Source organism: Astatotilapia calliptera, chromosome 12 (assembly GCF_900246225.1).
Source record: "Astatotilapia calliptera chromosome 12, fAstCal1.2, whole genome shotgun sequence".
NCBI classification, from domain to species: domain Eukaryota; kingdom Metazoa; phylum Chordata; class Actinopteri; order Cichliformes; family Cichlidae; genus Astatotilapia; species Astatotilapia calliptera.
In genome coordinates, this window is record NC_039313.1 from 15,230,346 (window position 1) to 15,246,072 (window position 15,727).

A 15,727-nucleotide genomic window follows, 5' to 3' on the forward strand; every position below is an offset into this window, starting at 1 on the left:
AATGAGAGCATGTTTTGCACACACGCACGCACACACACCAAAGTTTAAATGCCCCACTGGTTACCCATTTGTCCCAATTACAGATGTGACTATTACCCACTGACAGGCACACGATGATGATTAATTATCAGCTTTGGTAGCTAATGTAGTTGGCATGCCCCCATAATATGACTTTAATTGTCTATCATCTTTCTCTTTGTTTCCCTTTCTTATCACCCCCTCACTGAGCTCATTGTCCTCTGATCTTTATTCCTAGCAAATAACCTTGACTGAAGAAATTGCGAGGACAATTATTTTTTAATTCTCAGTGCCTCCCTTTTCTCTGTTCTTGTCAGTTGCACTTTATTCCAATTTCTCACTCTTAAGTGATACTTCTTTTTCTTCCCCTCCCACTGTCCATGAGCAACATGATAATTAAAAATCGTGACCTCGTTATTTTAGTTTCAGTCACAATTCATGAATAGAGGGAGCACCAGAGCTGAAAGGGAAATGAAAAACTGATCTAGAAATATACACACTCACACACGGCCTGACTTGGCTGTATGTTGTTTAAGTCCCATCACTTACCAGCAGAGTGCAGTAACCACCAGCCTATAAACCACCAGCTCTGCTCTGTGTCCACCTCCCGACGAAATTTATGATGAATTTTGTTGGTTCATTTGCTGTGACAAATATGTGTAATGCAAGCTCTAAAAATAAAATCTCTTTGGGTTCCACAGAACTTGAATAAAGGCTAAAGAAGTGCAATCAAATACACATATCCTCATAAACCAACAACAATGCTTCATTGCATTTATAGTAAACTTATGTACTATAAGTTTACTATGCGTTATGTAAAATGTATTTTAATTTACGTTCAAATGGCATAACAAAAAGTGTTTTGTGAATATTTTAAGCATTAAACCAGCACACATCACGGATGCCACTTAACGAATTCATGCCACAAGCTCACAAATAGCTCAGATGCACTGAAAGGCAGCAAGGTCTGCACCATTACACCGGAGACAGAGCATTTCAGAGGTGAATATTATCATTCTAGTGCCTTAGATATTTGTGGCTACATACATTCTAACTGGAAATCCCTTTTAACCCTGTAACGTTACCTTCCATGCAATGTGATGTGCACCTCCAGAGAAAGGTAACTACATGTCAGATGTATTTAAGCCTGCAATGTCTGAATGGAAGAGGGGTTTCTGGTTGCATTGTAAGGTACGACACAGATTTTTAAATTAGGCTTTGGTGTGTGGGCTTTACGCTGTGCACCCATGGTCAAAGCTGTAAATAAAACAGAAAAGCAAGACAGGTGATGTGATTATCTCTCTGCCGAGAGGAAAGAATAAAGGGACGAGGTCATTCACCTCGTCACTGCTTGTTCACTTGACTTTGACCATCAGTCCATTAGCAGCAGTTCTCCTGCTGCACCTCCATTCACCAGTCTATCAAACTCCTGAAGTTTGCAGATGACACCACCCTCATCAGGTTGAGAAGGTGATTGGCTGGAATCTTCCTTCCCTCCAACACCTCATTTGTGTGGAAAACATGGCAATAAATGCACTTCTGATTCTGACGTGCTTTTGTCTGCACCCTGTCCCAGGGGAACAGGTTACATCCTGTGGTTATGTAGAAGGAGAGTCGAGGTACACTGTGGACAGGTCACCAGTGTGTCACAAGCCTAACACAGTGAGACAGAAAACCGCCCGCACTCACATGCAATTTAGAATCACCTCTGCTGATCAACTGAAGGAACTGCAGCTTCAGGCACTTCTGCTCTGGCTTCAGTTTTCAGCCTGAGAAGTTGCTGCTTGTTGTCACACTGTCTTCTGTCTCCTGCTTTTGTTCTTATGTCTTTCCATTTCTGCATCACTTCTAAAAGACCTTTTGATTTAAGATGAAAAATTGTGAGACATGATGTACAGATAATGATGTCTCTCAAGGTTGTTGAGATAACGCCTAAAAATTTGCAATGCTTCTTGATTTCAGACAGCTGTGTGTCTAATCATGTTTCAAACTACTGCTTGTGGCCACTAATTATGCTGTCTGAAGTGACTCGTGACACGAGGAGATTCTGTCATCTGTGAACTAGATTTGTAATTAAGCTGCCGTTGGCTGAAATTGCTGTTGATTGACACCGCATGTTAAACAGTGTATTTCACTTTTAATGTCAAGGATAAAGACAGACTGCTGTGTTTGAATAATGTAAGAGGACCCTGGGTAACGTTTCCCTTCATTCATGTATTCATCCTACAACTTTGCTTCTGCTGCTTCCCGTTCCCTGTCCTCCATCGAACCCCTCACCTCTTCCTCTGAAGCCTGAGCACATCACACGAGTGGGGGATGTATTAAATCTGAAATCCTTCCACCTCAGTGCGATTGTGGAAATTGTGTATCCCTGCGGGAAGTAAATGCAGATTGAGGGATGGGTACATGGAACGAGGAGAAGTGAATGGAAGAAGAGATGAATTTAGTGAGGAAAGGTTGGATTGATTGGGTGGTATTTAGAAGATGGATGGAAGATGGTGAACACGAGGGAGAGAAGGAATGAAGGGATGGATGTGAGAGGAGGTGTGTGTGAGACGAATGAGCTGTCCGTTTGAAGATAAATCAGAGAGGCAGCGTAGTGAGGAGCTCTATAACTACACGCACACACACACATATACAAACAGATGCGTGTGTGCGCACGCTCATGTTTTGACTCACACACATGCAAACACAAATACACTGACTGACTTACTCCCTCGTGCACATTCTGCCCCACGGCGAGGTGGTAAAAGGCCACGGCTGATTGGATGCTGGAGGCTGATTTTGCCCCGAGTGGCAGAGCAGGGCATGTTGGGATGTTTGGATACAAATGCAGTCATCCGTGAAGGCATGAGGTAGGTCACCCCTCTTCTCTCTGTTTCTTTCGTCCTTCCGATTTTAACATCTCTTTCCTTCCTCACGTCCTCATTCTCTTGTTTCTTTCTCCGTCTTTGTTACGTTTCACACATTTCACCACTGGGCTTTTCAATGACGCCCTCTGTTCCCATCTATCCATCTTTCATACAGAGTGCTTTCTCTCTGGGTAATAACTGCAGCTCTCACGGCTCCTCAATTTTTCCCACTATTGTTCTCCTTTGTCTGGCCTTATCCATTTCCATCTGCCCTCCATATCCATATCTCTTATATATCTCCCCTGTTCTAGCTACTAGCTGCTCGCCCTCCATCTTTCCTTGCTTACAGCTCCCTAACGCATGCACGCACGCACACACGCACACACACACACACACACACACACACACACACACACACACACACACACACTGTATCCCTGCAGTGTAGTGTGCTAACAGAATAATTAGTCGTGCTTGATGTCTCTGACAGCTCTAATCCTTCTAAATGGCCACCACATGCCTCCCCTCATCTACTCATGGTTAGACACGCGCACGCGCGCACACACACACACACACACACACACGCACACGCGCGCACACACACACACACACACACACACACACACACACACACACACACACACACACACTCTTGCTCTCTCATGGTTGTAGATACACACACATTCTTGCACCGCTTGTTAGAAACCAAAATCTCTTCCATCTGTGTTTAAAGCATTTTGGGATGCTGTTTGTTAAAGGTTTTCTTCTCTAATAGCTAATTCAACTGAAACAAAAAGTTGGATATGTTGGGCAAATGGTAGGAGCCACCCTCCTCAGGCTGGGAAGCAGACAGACTGCATAATGTTGAGTAAAATTTGGTCCTTTGTGGAAGGACGTCAGAGATGAGTGCAGATTACTTCAAAAGAAATTTCACCAGATTCCGAGATATTTTTTTCTTCGTTTGCAGCCAAAAGAACACACCTCTGATAGAAATCAAAAATGTCTAAGAGAAATCAAACACAACACTTCTTGATAAAAATCTAAAGACTTGATAAAATGTTATGTTAGAAAACCAAAGAAGGTGTTTGTAAAAGATTTACCAGCTCTAAAAGAAATTCAACCAGTATGATTATTTTCAAGTATTTATTGTGTTTTTCTTTTTCTTTGAATTTAAATGTTTTGTTTGCTGCACGTCTTTGCCATGAGTAAAGTCAAAGTTATTAAAACAACCCAGATAGGGGACAACATGGAGTCCAAAGTGCAGGGGATAAACAAATAATGGACTAAATCATGGACTGCTCCAAAATTTAAGAAGGATATTCCAACAAGAGGAGATGAGGAAACAGCAGAACTCCAAAAGAAGGGAATGGGAACAAACCCTGAGACAGACTGGCGACCTCTCGAGCAGCTATAGGGTTCAGCTCTCCAGCGCTGTGATCTTGAATTAGATAGTGGTTAAGAAGATGAACGCTCGACACTAAAACGCAATGGACACAGAAAGGTGAGCATACAATCTAACAATGAGACACAACAATCGGAACAGTAAAGTGAAAACAGCACATCAGAAAAGTAACTAAAAAGAAATGACTAACAAGCAAATGTGAGAACAGAGATGAGGGCACAGTGGAGGATAGAAAAAACAGGGAAACACAAAAATGAGTAATTCATCATGAATTTTCTTTTATTTGTGGTATTTACCCCAAAATTCCTTGGTGCTGCAACAAGTGGTGCAAACAAAGAAGCACTTCAGAAAAGTTTATTTTAGTTTCTCTAAAAGAGCTCAGAAAGTGTTTGTTGAATGTGTTGAATGTTTTTGTGACTCTATTGAGAGTTTGTTTCTGTTTGGTACGCTTTGTGGGTGGTAAGAAGCTCACTTGGGACACAGGGATAAATGCTATCAAGGCAACACATCAACCCGTGATGCTTGGATTGCTCTGGGTTCCTCAAGGACACTGAACCTCCTCGAAATTGATTAGCTGTATGTGCTTCTGAATATTGTTTGCCTAAGTCTGCCAACGATGCCTCTGGCCCCAATGAACCAGTCAACATCATACTGGGAAACATATTAGCTAATTGTATTATTCCGCCGTAGTCGACTGTGTGTATCAGGCCGAGGGATGCAAACCAATGCTGTTACGTCAAAGGTGTAGCTGCATGTCTTAGTAACTCATAGGATTTCCTTTGGTGGGCCTTCACAGCTCACCAGATTGTGGTATTAGTGCCATACAGGGAGTTTCACACAGGATGTTAAATTCAGTCTGCTGGCTGGTGAACTGATAACGGTGACACCAACACCTCTCCAACCTCCTGCAGTCTTTAACCCCCAAACTGGACTGCTGTTTCTTTTTTTAGTGGTAATTACCACTAAAAAAAGAAACAGCAGACCAGTATCTTAAGATATCTACTATTTATCAAATAGATGTAGATAAGAGTACTTCTTGTTAGGACTCTAGATTCTCCTAAGCTGTTTTCACACATACTAGCTTGTCCCGAACATTATCTGATAGACTGGATGTCCAGAAAAGGTAATGGTAAAAACCAAAGAAGAGCATATCCGCATGGATACTTCATACCAACTGTCAAACATGGTGGTGGAGGGGTGATGATTTGGGCTTGTTTTGCAGCCACAGGGTGCCTCGCAGTCACTGAGGTGATGAACTCTTTATACCAAAGTATTCTACAGTTAAATGTGGCAGGAGCTGAAGAGAGCTGTGCATGAGCAAATGTCCACAAACCTTTAAGAATGTAAACACGTGGGCCAAAATTTGTCCACAAGGATGTAAGAGACTGAAAAAAATCACAGAGGACATTATTGCAGAATGTAATGCTGTATTTTTTATTAATCTTATATTTTTTTTACTCACTTCTTCCATTCCTGGTGATCTCTGGCCCACTTATCAACCAATCGGCATTCAACCAATACATTATTATTTTTACTGTTAGTATTATTATCATCACTACTGATGCTGCTACTACTAAGAATCAGAATAACTTTTCATGTTCCCGTGAGCAGATTAACCCACATTTGGTACTGAAGTTAACACAGGATTAAAATCAGGACTGTAACAGTGTGAGAGAGCTTTACTTGTGCACAAAGATACATATGTGAGTGTTTGTTTGCTGCTTCAAACACTTGTGGTGGTGGAGTTATCCAATCCCCTGTAGTTATTTATTGTCTGGGAGTATATTGTACTTATTTATCTATGCAGTTGTGACTATAAGCCTGAAGCCTGTAGAAGCCCTGTGTGTGTGTGTGTGTGTGTGTGTGTGTGTGTGTGTGTGTGTGTGTGTGTGTGTGTGTGTGTGTGTGTGTGTGTGTGTGTGCCCGCACACATGTGAGTAGGCTCATTCTTTGTTGTGGAACATGACAAGCATCATTACAGCGCTGAACTGAGTCAACATGGAATAAATACAAATAGCTGTGTTCACTCTGTTTCGCTCTACTACACAAACACACTCTAATGTGAGTGTTGTTTGTGCCTGCATTAGTGCATATTTGTTTACTGTATTTGTGTGTGTGTGTGCACTCTCTTTGTATGGTGAACCTTGTATTGCCATGATAGGAAACTGAGACAGAGTCACAGGGGGTTTGCAGCGTTGTACTGCTCTTCTGAAAGATTTCCCCAGAGAAAACACCGATCAGCCAAAGAGAACCACAGGTAAGAAATGGAGACCCCCCCCCCCCCCCCCCCCCCCCATCATGACATGCTAGGTAGACTGGTGAAGAGAAAAGTAAAAAGGAAGGAGGCAATAGTTCTATTGAGACTGAATGAACTCAATCAAAATGGAAAAGGGACAAAAAGAAATAAAAAAAGCAAAATACAAAAAAAAGAAGGAAAGGTGTGGTTTGGAAAGATGAAATGATTTGGCGAAGAACAGAGAGAATGAGAAAGGGTGTATAACAGAGCTCCCAAAGGAATTCCTACCAAAATCCTTATCCTCAGATGTTCACTGGTGCTATTTAAGTTGCACTACAGCTCCATCAGGTGTCCATCCCCATCCTGACTGGATGTGATACAGTAGAAAAACATCCTCAACCAGTCCCTTTTACAGCAACCACATTCGGTTTCACAGATTTAAATTTATTTTGTTGCTATAGTCATTTTATTTAAAGCACAGAGATTAGCATTTAATGCCTTATGTAGCTTTAGATATTTAGATTTCTAAATAGTGTATGTAGCATGTGCAGAAAGAACAGGAGCAAATAAACGAGACAAAAGTGTTTTGCAATATGTGTTGAAAGGTAAAGTTAAAGCTAACGAAGAGCGCCTTAAAACAAATAAGTCTTTGTAAGGTTAGAATTGAAATTATTTCATCAATAACACTTAGAAAGTCTACAATAACTCAGCTCTTGGTCTGCTTTGTAGCCTCCCAGTTGGATTTTCTTCCAGTACCTCTCCAGAGATTTGTCTGGATGGTATCACAGTCAGAAAACAAAACCAACTTCGTCCGAGCTCCACCTCTGTCCTGAAGTATGAGTCCACACTCCTTCCAGCCACCTGTATCTATGATCTCTTCACAAACCAAAGCTCATAATAGACAAAATCATGGATCCTGCCATTTTACTGAATTTTACATTTTACTTGAATTTCTTCCCTATCTTCTTACACATCAATTACTGCTCCTCCTCCTACATTTCTCCAGTGGTAGCAACAGCATCCTCTTGTGACTGCCAGGGCTTTATTAGTTATTCCTGGCACTACTGTTTACCGTGCAACTGCTAATGTTTCCGTGATTCTGACACTATTTGCTGCATCTATTTCTAGTTCTCTCTTAGCTTTTCAGCCCCACCTTTTCTTTGTTTTTTGTTTGTTTTTGCTTTTGTTTCTTCATCCTTATCGACCACTTCTTGCACATTAAACTCCGTTCTGCAAGGTGCATGAGCGCACAGCGAAGGCCAGAAGAGGGCCGGTTGGAAACTGAACTGAACTGGAACACTAGTGTCACGGTGCATGGCGGCCATAGCATCATGCTGTTACATGGAATAATGAAGAAGGAGGACTACCTCCAAATTCTTCAACTTCACCTCAAATCAACATCTAAATGGTTGAAATGGTTGCAGTTTGTTAAGGGACATTTCACCAAATATTAGTGAAGGTGTATATATTTGAGCCTGTGGGCATTAGAGATAATCCAAAATAAATCCAATCTTGTGCACCCAAGTCTTATTTTTTAAAGTAATGCTGTACAATAATTCCACCTTGGAAGAAGAACAGTTCCCATAATTACTATGACATTCATGCCCATAATGAGTGTGAGCATGAAACCTTTGACCCAAGCTTTAGGTGAGGAAAGAAACATAGACTGACAGGTAAAGTGAAAACTTCACTGAGTCTCAACTCCCTCTGCACCATGACACAGGCTAATATTGATAGACCAACACAAGAACATGAATTGCTGTTGGGAATGGATAACGGTTCTGTTTGTATTAGTGTGCTGTCCATAATCTATTGACCAATCCAAGTTAAGTGGGTTTTTCTGTATGCAGGTGAACACTCCATGTGGAGACCAAAAAAGGAACTGAATTTGCTGAATTACAACCTGCAGCTAGGGTGCGACAAATATTTTGCATTTTTATTTTATTTATTAGCTTCTTAAGTTCATATTTGTAAACAATGCCTGGTGCATGGAATCAGTTACCACTTATCCAGATATTGTGGTTACACAGGAAGCCGAACAATGACTGTTGCCCACAGAGGCTAGCTTTTGTGTTGTGATTTTGTCCGCAGGCTAACAAAGCCCTGACAGAATGACTTGAGTTCATGATCCAATCTGATCAAAGCTTTCCGAGAATACCGTTCAGCCTTTTTATGTATACGGCTGCAGTTCAGCAGCTATGAAAATAGCAAACAGGAGCAAGTGTGAGTGAGAGATCTTATCAGTCAGCTGTTTAAATGGGTTTGCACAGTCAAATAATAAGTAAGCGAGCGCACACAGGTATGGTAATCCCTGAAGCAGCAACGTCAAGAAAAGACAAGCTAAACAAAGAGATGAGACATTTGACCAGCAGCACTCACAAAGAAACAGAAAGAGAAAAGGCTGAAGTCAGGGTTCAACGGTGGTTAAACAATTCACAAGACAAACATTTACGCAGTCAAACCATCTTCAAATACACTTTTTTTTTCTTCTTCTTTCTTTTTCAGGATACACAAAGGCAGTCATGCGTCTCTTCTGATGTTCCCTCGAGCACAGTGTTACAATCATCGTAATCAGTGACAGCAGCAGTTTTTAACTGAAAGGCGTTTGCGCACAGTCGCCTCAAAATGTAGCTTGTAACAAACTACTCATAGACAGTATGGATGGACAGGTAGCTTCCGGGTCGTCACATCCATGTTTTTTGCAAAAAGATGGCGATGGCCCAAATGCTCATCTCGAGGCTTCAAAATGGGACTTCAGAAACTAGTTGGTGTAGCTACGTCCATCTTTTATACCATCCATGGAACTACTTTAACTGTAACTCAACAAAAAGTTCACATGAACAAAAATAAAAGCGAGTGTTATAACTAAGGCTACAATGCAAAACTTTCACGGTGAAATAATGAAACATTTCGTGTGAGTAAGATTGAGTTCAGTTTACAAAAAAACCCCCAGTTTTTAAAAAAGGGCTAAAATGTGTACCAGCCACAGAGCAGTCCTTTGAGTCAGTCCTTGTTTCTGTGTGATCAGTGCAGCTGAAGGCAAATGTCACTGGATTGGTAGTTGCACAGTACTTTGCTAAAACAAATGTTTTCACTTGCATTGCTCTCTCCCTCTCAATTGCACACACTCTTTCTTTTTGTGCCTGTGTGTGTGTGTGTGTGTGTGTGTGTGTGTGTGTGTGTGTGTGTGTGTGTGTGTGTGTGTTTGAGGCCATTAACTCATCACATGTGTAAAGTGAACATGTGACCACACACACACCGTATGCCCCTCTGTGTCTCAGAGAGCTGCATGTGGAGATCAAACACTGGTTCTGTCATATGGTTTGCATTAGGTTCAGTCTTCATGTTTCATCATAAAACTTCAGTAAAGCCAGACGCACACACACACACAAACACACATATGCTCCCCGTGTCAGGGTGTTTGGTTTATGTGAGCAATGTTTGTTATGATGTGTGTCACACTATCGAGGGTGTTTTTTCATGTGTGTGCGCATGTGTGTATATAGTTTGGCACGACGGTGTGGTTATGTGTGTTGTGGTTAGTGTTGATGTGTGGTTGTGGTTCGGAACATTTTTTCCTAAACCACTGACCCATAAGCTATGAGAGGTTGTGGGCTAATGGGCCCACCCACAATCAGGAAATATATATACACACAGACACAGACACAGACACACACACACACACACACATCTGCATGAACACACAAATTCGATGTGTGAGACATTGGCTTTACACACATGAATGTCTCTCAGTGGGAATAAGCTCCCTGATTTGCAGCTTTGCTTCAGATACAGATGGGTTCACTTAATAATAAAAACAAATCATGTTCGGGATCAAATATTTACGCACAGGAGATGAAAAACACAATGTTATAACAAGAAAATAGTATATCCTATTACAATTTTTTTTCATTAAAAGGTTTGGTTTCAAAGTCAAAATAACATCTCCGACAATTCCTCCAGTTGGATGATTATACTGGTTGTTTGTTCCTACTGTCTCAACTGACCCATGGAAGCATTCCTGAAATTAGAAATAGGACGGTTTCCACATAAACGTCTGCTTTAGGAGGAAACTTACTTTCAAACAGGGGGAGCTTGAATAGGATGTAACAAAGAGCTGTTTCATTACTTGCTAGGAGGAATTTGCATTTTGTTTTAGGTAACGACGAACGCTTTTATGTGCATGTTTGCACTTTAAGAAACATGGTTATGAGAACCCTTCAATACTTAATGAGCTATTCAGTGGATGTTGGGCAGATGCTGTGAGATAAAGAGACAGTGTTAGCCACAAATGCAATTGATTATCATTTGGTTAGGAATAGTGTGGGTAAAAGCATTTGTGCAAATATTTTGAATATGAGTGATGATTTTAGTGAATTTATGACATAATAAACACTCACCTGTGTTCAGGCAAATGTGTCCTTGGGGGTCTGAACACTAGTTAAAGGTTCTGGGACAGGTAAAGGATAACATTTGGTGGGTGGGGGGTGAGTTAATTGGGTGATTTAGGTTCTATTTGGGGATTTATAGGGTCATAGAGCTTTAATGCAAGTATAGGGTTTATGGATGCTTTTGCGTGATAGTTTTAATGACAGATTATGATGTACATATGGTTATATGGCTTATCTGACTATGATAAGCAGTGTTGGTCAAGTTACTTGAAAAAAGTAATCAGTAACTAATTACTGATTACTTCCCCCAAAAAGTAATCCCGTTACTTTACTGATTACTTATTTTCAAAAGTAATTAATTACTTAGTTACTTTTTAAAAACACGATTTACAACCTGAATAGGTGATAAAGCGATAGATCTTTCAGCCCAATTCTACTTTTTCTGCATAATCCATCATACAAAATGTAATCAAATGGAAAGGTCCCTTTTTAAAACTTGTTTTATTAGTTTGAATTTTTAACTTTATGCATCAAGCAAAAATTTGATTATATGCAACATTCTCTGAAATTTGTTTAATATTTAAACCTATATTTTCTGCACATTCCAGCACATAATTATTATTTTTTTGTGTGTGTTTACACTCAGTCTTTCAAATAGATGGAAGTAAAACACAGCAGAAAATAAATAAAATCAAAGACTAGCGGTCCTTTGGCTCTATTTTCACCTGTAAAGCAGGAGTAGGGTTTACCCTGGTGCAGGAGAGCCGCAGCGGTCAGTGGAAGAATCCGCGAGTTTCTCTGAGTTTTCCCATTACGTGGTAGCGCACTTGGTGCTTGCTTGGAAGTTTAGGGGTTTTTTTTTCGCTGTTAAAAGAAGTTTTCTTCCCACGCACAACGGACGTTAATGTTTTTGTCACATTTTATGGAATCAAACTCAAAATAAGGTCAGTACTTCCACGCTTTAAACGCTGCATGCTCATACTCTCTCCCGCACTCGATATATGATCCACTGTTGATCTGCACACAGCTGTTGTCACAAACATCGCACTTGCTTAAGTCACTGTCATGAGACATTCTCGCAAAAAAATCACGTTTTTAGTAACGCAGTAATGCAGCGTTCCTACGGTAAAGCAACGGTAATCTAATTACTGTTTTTGCAATAGTAATCCCTTACTTTACTCTTTACTTGAAAAAAGTAATCGGCATCTCTGCAAATACTGAAAAAGCCAACACACTTGAGCGTAAATTGACAGAAGCAGAGACACGAATAGCGGAAGCGGAGAAATTAAAGGCAGCCATGAAAGATGCTTTAATCAAAGTTATGGAAAACTACAAATCTATACAAAGAAAGATGACGGATTTGGAAGGACGATCCAGGAGGAATAATATTCGACTTTACGGAGTCCCGGAAGGAGTAGAAGGTGAATCGATGCCACAGTTCGTGGAAGATTTATTGAAAAAAGCTCTTTCATTGCCACAGGATATGAGACTACGGATACAACGAGCCCATAGAGCCTTGACGGGAAAACCGGGTCAGAACGCACCGCCCAGGTCAATAATAATAAATTTTCAGGAATATATATGTAAGGAGGACATCTTGAAAAGAGCCTGGGCTGGCAAAGTGGAGTATGAAGGTCAGCATATATTATTTGACCATGATTATGCCACAGAGGTGGCCCAGAAACGTCGGGAATATGGGAACATCAAAAGGGCATTGAAAGAAAAAGGCGTCAGATTCCAAACACCGCTTGATAAAATTCGTATCCATTGGGATACGGGTGTACGAACCTACGGCAGCGCAAGGGAGGCTGTGCTTGAGCTGAGAAAGAGAGGATACACTGTGCAGCTGCCAGGAGCAGATTCAACGGATTTGGGACCGGAGATGGAGCATCTTTCACGAGCAATACTGTGGCAGTGAATCGACACAGTAAGAGGATAATACAAGCTGCTCTCAAGACATGAAGATCTCATCTATGTCACTCAAGGTATCGATTATTTTTCCCACGGGGTTATTTAACTTTAGAACTGTGAGTCCTCAATTATTCTCTACCCGGGGTTTCCCCCTTTCCCCCCCCCCTTTTTTTTTTCTTTCTTCCTTCCTCTTCAGAGAGTGACAATCTATTCCTAAGTGTGAGAACAACGATCAAAAAAGAGCACCTTACTGAATAGTTTAATACAAAATAGACTTCGCTGTGACTCTAAATATCGATGCCAGAGATCGTTGGACTTTTGGATGTGTGAAACATTATGTATCACCGCCAAGGAGGGGCCCTCTGTGAAGAGACTTTCTCCTCAGCCTGCCAACGGGGATTCGGGGTGGGAAGCGTTCACCCCAACGTGGAAGTCGGGTGTTATAGGGTTTGTTTGTTTTTTCTTTTACTTATTTTGCACTGTTGTAATGGTATATGGTGGTTGGCCAAATGTCAAGGCCACAATTTTTTGTTGTCTGGAGAATTACGATCTACAATCGCGTGGATTATATGCCTTTTAATAATATAAAACTGGTGTCACTGAATGTGAATGGTCTGAATAACCCAATCAAAAGAAGTAAAGTGGTAACAAAACTCAAAAAAGAAAAGGCACAGGTAATATTCTTGCAGGAGACTCACCTGCCCCAACAGGAACATGAAAAATTGAAAAGATTTGGTTATCAAAACCGGCAGCTGCAGACCTTGAGACAATTAAAAATTTTCTTGACCCGCTGGATCTGCCCTCCATAGGAGATACCCAAAACAAGTTACTGATTTCACAGATTACGGATAAGGAACTAGATACAGTTATTGCCGAACAGAAAACAAATAAAGCCCCAGGAAGCGATGGCTTTCAGGCTGAATTTTACAAAGTTTTCAAAGAAGAACTCAAGCCACTTCTTCTATATTGCTTCAACTGGACTCTGAATCAGGAATAGCTCCACCATCATGGGGAGAAGCTATTATAACAATTTTACCCAAAGAAGGAAAAAAACAAAGAATATTGCAAGAATTATAGACCCATTTCCCTCCTAAATAACGACTATAAATTGTACGCTTCGATCATTAGCAAAAGACTTCAAAAATTTGTACCAGATCTGATAGAAGTGGATCAAACTGGATTCATCAAGGGACGTCAGGCACAGGACAATATAAGGAGAGTCTTTCACATTATTGACAATGCAGAAAAAACTAATATCGGTACTGTGTTAATTAGCTTAGATCAAGAAAAGGCATTTGATAGCGTAAGCTGGCTCTTCCTATTTGGAGTATTGGAAAAATTTGGGTTTAAGGACAGCTCAATACAATGTATAAGGACAATCTATAATCAACCTACAGCTAGAATCAAGGTGAATGGTAGTCTGACAGATAGAATTCGGCTATATAGAGGTACAAAACAGGGCTGTGTCTTGTCACCAATTCTTTTTGCCTTATACGTTGAGCCACTAGCACAAGCAGTGCGACAACATTCAAAGTTGGAGGGGGTATCCCTTGCTGGACAAAAACACCTTATTGGATTGTTTGCTGATGACGTTATTATTTTTCTACGAAACCCTGACAAGTGCTTCCCAATTTTGATGCAACTATTCCATACCTTTGAATACTTATCAGGCTATAAAATTAATGTATCCAAAACACAAATTCTATCATTCAATTATATACCCTCCCAAAAGATCAGAGACGAATACAAATTAAATTGGCACTCGAACAACATGAAATATTTGGGCGTAACCTTAACAAAATCATTATCAGATATGGCGGACATAAACTACAATCAGGTGGAGGGCAACATTAGAAAAGATCTAGAACGGTGGTCGGCAACACCTACAAACTTTTACTCAAGAATCCAAATAATAAAGATGAATGTTCTCCCAAGACTGTTATACATGTTTCAGTCACTCCCACTTCCTATATCTCAAAAAAAATTCAAAATATGGGACAAGATGATATCAAGGTTTATTTGGGGTGGGAAGAAGCCCAGAATAAGACTAACAACACTGCAACTCCCGAAGCGCAAGGGAGGGATGGCCTTGCCGAACCTAAGGGAATACTTCTATGCAGCCCAATTCAGACCACTTGTTGGTTGGTGTAGACCAGAACATGAGGCAAGATGGAAGGAAATTGAGAAAGAAATCGAGGGAAACAACATTCAAATTTTTATCTCTGACAAACATTTAATGACAAAGAATAAAAGTGGAATGAATCAAATTGTGAAATTTACATTAGACATATGGCACACAGTAATAGAAAAATGTCAGTTAAAAGAACAATTATTTATACTCAGATGCTTTAGACATGATAAAAATTTCAAGCCAGGACAATTGGACCAAACATTCAAACAGTGGGAACTAAAAGGGATTACAGCAGTTTGTACCCTTATGAAAAACGGAAGACTAATGAGTTTCCAACAACTAAAAAACAAATACAAATTGGAAAATAGAGATTTCTTTAGATATTTGCAAGTTAGGGACTACTGCGCAAAACAAATAAAATCTGACTGGCTTAGGAAACCACTGGGGATTGTCGAAAAAGTAAAAGATTGCTATGAACATAAACAATTTAAAACTATTTCCACCTTCTATAGGTCATTAGAAGAAAATAGACAAGATTCAACACTCTATATTAAAAAGAAATGGGAAGTTGAACTGACCATAAAAATAACAGAGAAAGAATGGCTCAATATGTGTGAATTGCAACACAGTACAACTAATTCGCCGTTTTGACACGTTTTTTCATTACGCCCAAAATAAAAAGCAAACTGACCTCAAGTTTACAAAATTGTTGGAGATTGTGTGGAGAAATAGAAGCGGATCATTCTCATGTATTCTGGAAGTGCATTAAAATTAAAAAGTATTGGG